The following is a 9,638-nucleotide window of genomic DNA, read 5'->3' on the forward strand; positions in this document are numbered from 1 at the left end:
TATATACAGATCACCAACAACTGAAGGTAGATCACCATACTAGGGACCATGGGGACTTACAGTGCTATATATACAGATCACCAACAACTGAAGGTAGATCACCATACTAGGAACCATGGGGACTTACAGTACTATATATACAGATCACCAACAACTGAAGGTAGATCACCATACTAGGAACCATGGGGACTTACAGTACTATATATACAGATCACCAACAACTGAAGGTAGATCACCATACTAGGGACCATGGGGACTTACAGTACTATATATACAGATCACCAACAACTGAAGGTAGATCACCATACTAGGAACCATGGGGACTTACAGTACTATATATACAGATCACCAACAACTGAAGGTAGATCACCATACTAGGAACCATGGGGACTTACAGTACTATATATACAGATCACCAACAACTGAAGGTAGATCACCATACTAGGGACCATGGGGACTTACAGTGCTATATATACAGATCACCAACAACTGAAGGTAGATCACCATACTAGGGACCATGGGGACTTACAGTACTATATATACAGATCACCAACAACTGAAGGTAGATCACCATACTAGGAACCATGGACTTACAGACTTACAGTCACCATACTATATATACAGATCACCAACAACTGAAGGTAGATCACCATACTAGGAACCATGGGGACTTACAGTGCTATATATACAGATCACCAACAACTGAAGGTAGATCACCATACTAGGGACCATGGGGACTTACAGTGCTATATATACAGATCACCAACAACTGAAGGTAGATCACCATACTAGGAACCATGGGGACTTACAGTACTATATATATAGATCACCAACAACTGAAGGTAGATCACCATACTAGGATCACCATGGGGACTTACAGTGCTATATATACAGATCACCAACAACTGAAGGTAGATCACCATACTAGGGACCATGGGGACTTACAGTACTATATATACAGATCACCAACAACTGAAGGTAGATCACCATACTAGGGACCATGGGGACTTACAGTACTATATATACAGATCACCAACAACTGAAGGTAGATCACCATACTAGGAACCATGGGGACTTACAGTACTATATATACAGATCACCAACAACTGAAGGTAGATCACCATACTAGGGACCATGGGGACTTACAGTACTATATATACAGATCACCAACAACTGAAGGTAGATCACCATACTAGGGACCATGGGGACTTACAGTACTATATATACAGATCACCAACAACTGAAGGTAGATCACCATACTAGGGACCATGGGGACTTACAGTGCTATATATACAGATCACCAACAACTGAAGGTAGATCACCATACTAGGAACCATGGGGACTTACAGTACTATATATACAGATCACCAACAACTGAAGGTAGATCACCATACCAGGAACCATGGGGACTTACAGTGCTATATATACAGATCACCAACAACTGAAGGTAGATCACCATACTAGGAACCATGGGGACTTACAGTACTATATATACAGATCACCAACAACTGAAGGTAGATCACCATACTAGGAACCATGGGGACTTACAGTACTATATATACAGATCACCAACAACTGAAGGTAGATCACCATACTAGGGACCATGGGGACTTACAGTGCTATATATACAGATCACCAACAACTGAAGGTAGATCACCATACTAGGAACCATGGGGACTTACAGTGCTATATATACAGATCACCAACAACTGAAGGTAGATCACCATACCAGGAACCATGGGGACTTACAGTACTTTTGCTACCTGCATGGACCCTAGCTGGATTACACCATCCCTTCAGCTGCTGGCGATTGAAAATAACAAATATACTACGATTAAAAGTTTGGTGGAGCTAAATTGACTTTGATGTTTTGGGACTTACGGCTTGGTCTCATATGTTTGATAGGTACATGTATATAAATAATTGATTTTGACAAGTAAATGAGATCTGGAAAATATATGTTGATGTACATATATGTTGATGCAATATTCTTAATTTAAAAACATAATTCATTACATGAAATGATAAAACTATAGTTAATACTTAATGTTGTCTTTTTTTATCAGGGCACATACCATTATTATCAAGGGTACAGCTTAATTAAGCCTTATGCAACCAACCATAAGAAAAGGATAATTCTTGAAAGGTGTCCATTGCAATTTGTATCATTGTTGTACTTAATAAAACTAGCCGGGAAAGGTTTGTTTTCATTTTATAACTATTTGCCTACGCCCACCTATCTTTGTTTATTGGAAATCTCGCTATTCATTCATGGCTTGATTCTAGCAGACTTTCAGGAAGCGCTGTCTGCTGACGGTTCTGGAGTCAGGTACCAGACTGTATGGCGACAGGTCAGTGCCACAAGAGGGCAAAGCGGCTGGAACTATCTCCCATCACAAAATCAGAAAGTCTTCAAAATTCGCAAACTTTAAATAGGAATTAAACCTCTCTCTACAAAGAACTAAGTGAGTATGATTTTATGCCGATTTTAGCAATATTCCACCACACTTTGAACCAGTATGGGGATCGAACCATGATAAATGTAATACTGATCATTACTGACAGCCATGAAATAAATGTAATATTTCTGATTTTGTTTAAACAAATTTTATTTATATAAATAATTGGCAAACAAGCCAAAGGCTTATCCAATTAATATTTCTGATTTCCACTTGACGAGCGAACAGTATAACCAAGAGGCCACCCCCTCCGGCCTCCAGCCATGTATTTTTGTTCCACAATTTTCAGATTCAGTGGCGGTGAATTCGGAAGGAAAAAATCTTACTGAAATCGATTGATGATCCGTCAGAGTATTGGTATAACTGTCCCCAGTTTATTGAGAGTGACACCGTCAATATATCCGACATTTACACAGCTATATAGTCCGGGCATATTGTCTATATGATCACGCCGGCGCAGGTCTGAAGCTCGGCAACAGCCAGGGAGTGTCCAAACATGAGCACGACTAAATCCATAGCCATGAACTGTTTAAAAGTTGGACGCTGTAATGAGACCTGTTGTACACACTGCCAGTCCTTCGCGGGGTCGAGTGTTCCTCCTTGTATCATTGAGACAAGCAGAACATGCACAGGAGCCCGGATGCACAAATCGACCACTGTGACAAAATCGTATAGAATTACGACTGTCGTAGCGCTAGGAATGCCTTGTTGGTCGATGTTACGCAAACACGTGCCATCTCTACTTCTCAGAATGCCACTCTGAGGTGCTTGGGGACATTTAAAGCCACATTAAATTCCTTCCATGTTCGGAGGCGTTGGACTCGGAACTTTTAGCTGACCACGGCAGTGACCATTCATACGGACCAACGCTTAGTCCTGAAAATGTTGACAGAAACAAGAACTCAGTCAGAGTGAAAACGGGTCCCAGTGAGGTGTATGATTCAGAATCTGCGGCGAGTGAGTGAGTGGGTGAGTGAGTGGAGTGAGTCGGTGGGTGAGTGGAGTGGGTGGGTGGGTGGGTGGGTGAGTGAGTGGGTGAGTGGATGGGTTAGTGGCAAAGACCCATCAAGTCCACTGCCCCTCCCTCAAGCCACAGCATCAGATTCAGAACCTGCGGCGAGTGAGTGAGTGAGTTTTACGTCGCACTCAGCAATATTCCAGGTATATAGCAGCGGTCTGTAAATAATCAAGTCTGGACCAGACAATCCAGTGATCAACAACGTGAGCATCGATCTACACATTTGGGATACGATGACATGTGTCAACCAAGTCAGCGAGCCTGATCACCCGATCCCTTTAGTCGCATTTTACGACAAGACGAAGACCAATTCCAACCCGGATCTTTATGGGTATAAGCCTTTAATTACACATCAACATGCAAAAAGAATGTGTGAGACATTAACTCTGCTAAGAAACTTCACTGAAAGCAGCCGATTGGCCTGATGAATTCACGTCATTGGTTTGTGACGTCATGATCAATGATAATCGTATTTTGTGGAACAATGCAGCTTTGTGAGGCATTGTTACTAAAAAACCCGATCAGTATTGAGAACCGCTAAAATGCACATGTGCCAATATCGGCAAGTTATTACAGACTATATTTCTAACCTCACTAGTACAATGTGTGACGCTCATTTCTGGTGTCCCCCCTTCATGATATCGCTGGAATATTGCTAAAAGCGGCGTAAAACCCAACTCACTCACAGTCGGTATGACAAAGAGATGTAGTCATAGACCGATTCATAATAATATACTCCCTTTACCAACCTAACTATAAATTAGAATTGGTTTATTCAATAAAGGAGCCACAGGTCCATTATACAATAACAAAACTGTCACATACACCAAGTCGTGATGTTCATTTAAAACTAATATAAGGGCTGTGGGGTAGCCTAGTGGTTAAATCGTCCGCTCGTCACGCCAAAGACCCGGGTTCGATTTCCCACATGGGTACAATGTGTGAAGCCCATTTCTGGTGGTCCCCGCCGTGACATAGCTGGAATGTTGCTAAACTCGGCGTAGAACCCAACCCACTCACGACCCATTTGAAACTGATCTTGATGAGTGGCACCATATACTGAAACGAGTGTAAAGAGGCGCATGGTTGTTTCCATGAAACGCGAAGCTGAACAGAGATTTTAAGTACGCTTCATGTTGTCGTTAACACGCAGGTGTACACTGATGGATCTAAGTGCCCAGTGTCCGGTCGTGTTGGTGCTGCTGTCTTCATTGCTAATGCGAAAAAAAGAGAAATTCTATCCGATTAGCGGATCACCTGTCAGCATTTTCTGCTGAACTTGCATCAATCATTGAAGCATTTGTGTTGGATTATTTTTTAGGACCGGTATACGCGGTGATTTTCAGTGCTTCAATCAGTGCTTCAGAAGCAATTCGGGCAGGTTCTTCCACAGGGAGACAGGGTTTAATCAGCATTCTACTCAACCTATTTAATGACTTAAGTGAAGAATGCCAAAGCTGCATTAGACTTTGACGAATCAGAACGGGATGAGACAATATTACCTTCTCCAGTTGAATTGTCAGTAGGATCCATGTTCAAACAAAAACGCTTTACGGATTGACGCTATATTAATGAGTTTGACTTTTATGGTAAATGACCTTGTGTTTGCCACTCAGTTCAGGTGTACTCATTACCGACCTTTGTTAGTGCTCCGTGGTGTAGTGGTTAGAGCGTCCGCCCGGAGAGTGGAAGGTCGCGGGTTCGATCTCCGACCGCGTCATACCAAAAGACGTTAAAATATGGTACTTGTTGGTCCCTGTCTGGCGCTCGGCATTAATGGGTACAACAAGGACAGGTCGGCTCGGAGTCAGTATAATGTGTCTGAGTGGGATATTCATGCTTCACTGCGGCATGGTATCTCAGTGGGCTAGCACTATAAAACCAGCTTAAGTCTGGGCTAGTACAAGCATCCGCACATACACATACACACGCATGCACATCGTCAAATGAGCGTTTATTCTTGTAGTATAGTTCACGTTCTTTCTACACATGTATCACATGTTACGGTACGTATTCTTATAAGGTTGCTGTGCCTGATTTTCTATACAAATTCTGATAATCAGCCGGCAATGGCGACGCTGAAGATATTGTTTTCTACGACGTCCGCGCATGAATATGACGGGCTCAGTAGAGGTCAACACTTCCGGTGACTGATAGGCCTTGCGCGATCGACCTGCTTGATCTCCTGGTGATCGCCACTGAAGTCTCGACATGGAAACTTGGCCGCAGATTGTGTAAAGTAGTTTCTGCTTTGATTACCGCTGGTGTTATTACTTATGTATGTTTAGGGTACACTGTATAACTTGCATAATATATATCTTTGGATGAACTTGAACCGTGCCAAGTGCGTGTGATTCTTCCTTGTGAAGTGGACTAATGCAGTGGTGCTTTCATCTATTTACCTACAGGTAATTTCTGGCCAAGTACATGTGTGCCTGTGTATTTAACGAAGTTAATTTTTCGGATTAACGACGTCTTACTCACATCATGTACTCTCTCAACGAGTAGTGTTCAGTGTCCCTTAATTCTGTAAGAAAATATCGAATTTCTAAGTATATTTGTACTCACCAAAGTATTGATAGTTTATTGGTCTTTTCAACATCCTGTGAGTGATTTGCAATCATGCCTTCATTACCTCAACAGTGTCACGGGCTTGATTATTGCCTATCTGTGTATTTCTGTAGAGCCAGCCGTTTGGCTGTCTCTTGTTTGCGTGGCGACTGTTGTTCTGCTTGAGTGATTAGGCTAATTACCCTAATTGGTTCATCAAGCTGAGGTGTCGTTGTGGGTCTGTTCCACTTGATCGATTATCTAATATGTTGTCTGAATAAATTGAGTTAATCACACCCCTCTGGCTTCGCATTTCTAGTTATTTTCATATAGATTCCTGTATAGGTAGTTATCACCGAGACAAGGTCTCGATCCAACAAGCGTTCGTAGCGCTACGCTATTCGTGGTCTATGGTAAACTGTAAAGTTACGACAGGTCGTAACGTTACGAATACTTTGTGGATTGGGCTGTTTAAGGGACAGAATGTGCTTGGGCTTATGATCTTACACGTTCTACTGCAAATATCAGTAAGATGCCACTGTCACACTGTTAAACCATGTATCATTATAAGAGATAAAATATCAAAAGTGACACCTGTATGTTGAATAAGCCTTCTTTTAGAATAGTATATAATTATTTTCGAGTGAGTGACGAAATTACTCGATTGTTGGAGGTAAGGTGAACGCCACGTTTAAGAATAAAGCACTTATACTGCGGCGTGAGTGCTTGCTTTCTCTACTCGGGACTTTTACATTGCAGGAAAACATTAAAATGTAATTTTTATGAGGAGTTATGATTTATCTTATTTGGAGCTGCCTTTTTAATGTAACCATCTATTTCATAACTTAAATGATACCAACAAGTTTTTAGTTCTTATGAAGGTAAAAAAATGCAAAGTATTTCAGCCTCTTCACTTCTAAATATGTTTAAAATACGGGAAATGTCATTGAGATGATTTATGTAAATCTTTATTACTGTATACTAGTATACTATACTAGTATATGTTGTTAGTGTCTCATAAGCCAGTTTGTGGCTCGACGCACGGTTTTTACTGTTGTATAATGTATTGTCTGTAAAATGTTCTTGTGCGGGTGACACTTTAATAAAAATATACTACTACCACTAAAAGGTCATGGTCAACGTTATGTCATAACTTCCCCACCACTGAACCGTGTCTAAGTAGATCGTAAACTGTTTGAGATTACATAAAGATCACAATCTCTGTGTTGGTCATCAGTTTGTATGAAAGTAGAACAGCTCCTGATGCCAACGTTGATGAAAACAGCTCGTCTCCCATGATGCACCGCGTCACAGTTCAGGTCAGATCGGTACGCAACATCTGATTGGACAACACAACTTTGGCAACAACATGGCGGCATCACAGCACTGTGTCTTCATTAAACTGACAAACACATTAATTGTAAAATAAAACAATGTATAAAACAATATGAACAATACTCACGGTTTTCACAACTCTGCGTTTATATTCTTTAAATTATAGGGGCGGTGGGGTAGCCTAGTGGTTATAGCGTTCGCTCGTCACGCCAAAGACATCGGTTCGATTCCCCATGTGGGCACTATGTGTGAAGCACATTTCTGGTGTCCCCCGCCGTGATATTGCTGGAATACTGCCCAAAACGGCGTAAAACTAAACTCACTCACTCTATAAATTACAACACTGTATTTCCGCAGTGAATAGCGTTGTATCCTACTGGGTCACTTGTGGCGAGCAAGCACGTATTCATTGCTAAACTTTCTAACAAAATGGACACATTTCAGGGTGTCCTCCCATTTGTGAGAACTCCCAGTTGTGAGACACATTAATTAATGGTTCAGTGCACATAGGTGGTGTTTTCACATCCCTACAATGAAAGTGGGATCAGCCCAGTACCCACAGGAGGCATAGTTCATTGATGAATTGATTAATGAAATAGATTATCAAAGATTATATTTAAACAGAAGAAATAGTTCATTGAATATTTTATTTATTCAGAAGAATATGTAATTATGATAACACCTTTTTATTGACTATTATGAAGTTTGAAAGTCATTTTGGTTTAAACATATTTTATTATTATTTATGAAAATCAATTGGGATTGGTGAAGTATTACTGCTTATGTTAACACCGCTCCCATGCAACATAAAATATAAACTGAAATGGAGGATGTGACGTCATCGATATTGACTATTGCATAAATATATTTTTAAGTACATATAAATATATACAGATTACATCAAATACAACTATTTTCTAAGTAGTCATAATTAGAGACTTACAGGTGTGTGTGTCTAACAAGCTATTGTAGGAATATAAATCAATCAAGAGAAGGTTGTTGAGTTAATTTCAGTATTTCCCTGTGAAAACTTTAAGGTTGTATCTCGATGATATAATCGTGGACGGATTCAACTATTTTCTGGTTTACACAAGGAGTAAATTCTTTGTTTCCGTTCAAAAAATTATCCAGGTTATAACGGGTAGTTGATATCCACAAGAGCAACATGCACTGTCTATTAAATGTCTGTTATACTTATCGGCGTTTGAGTCGCTAGATCCGAGCCTGAGGCAGCAATGAACGATTTGACAAAAACAAGAGCCATAATTAAGATCAATATAAATCTTGTTTTCGGCTTTTGTAATTAGGTTTTAAAATTCTTTGAGACTGCATGACTCTTTGGAATTTGGTAGGGCATTCCATAAATTTATTGTGTCGGGTAGAGAGGGTTTGGCATAAGGGTCATTTCGACTGTAAATTTCAGAGTTATTTCAGAGTTATTTCTTAAACTATAGCTTGTAGTTTCGGAGACGGAATAAATCTGAGTAGGTAAATTAATTTCTCTTTGATCACGAAGTTACCTACACAAAGTGTTTAATTATTAAAGACATTTACCTGAGTATGTTAAACAATTTATCTTATAAAGTGTCATTAAGTTACCTCCACAAGATTCAGTTACATAGCAAATCAGTAATTAGCTAGGGTGAATCCATTCTATCAGACAGGGGAGTATGGTGTGTTTTCGTTGTTAATTACCTACTCCACTATCTCATAACTGGGAGTCTCACAACTGGGAGTTCTCACAAATGGGAGTAGACCCATTTCAGTGTTGTAAATAACACCAAAACTAAACAGCTGACGTCTTATCAGAAATCTTAAAATGAAGTACACCAAATATGACAATTTTTTTAAAACAATCCCCAAAATGTATGTGTTCTGTATTTTTTACTTAAGTCTCACAGACTTCGCAGAACACTATTACCAATGGATCTGGAAATCACATTGTTTGCTCAAAAGTAGTTTTTAAAGATGACACAAAAACGTGTTCAGAATGCTATATCAACACAGACACGTTCAGAAGAACAAATCTCTGTGCAATTAACCATAACATTTCATCTGGGACTTTTCGCAATTTTTTGCAAAATGTCATATTTGGTGTACTTTGTCTTAAAATTCCCGATAAGAGGAACGCTTGACTACTATTAGTCATTGTTCTCCGGAGGGGTGTGGGGTGTGGGTGTGTGTGTGTGTTAATCAAGTTGTTAAAGCGTTATTCTCGTCAGACACAACACCACAGTTCGTTCCCCAAATGGGTAAAATATAAAATGGACCCAATT

Source organism: Haliotis rubra, unplaced genomic scaffold (genome assembly GCF_003918875.1).
Source record: "Haliotis rubra isolate DU_JTF1 unplaced genomic scaffold, ASM391887v1 Scf916, whole genome shotgun sequence".
NCBI lineage: Eukaryota > Metazoa > Mollusca > Gastropoda > Lepetellida > Haliotidae > Haliotis > Haliotis rubra.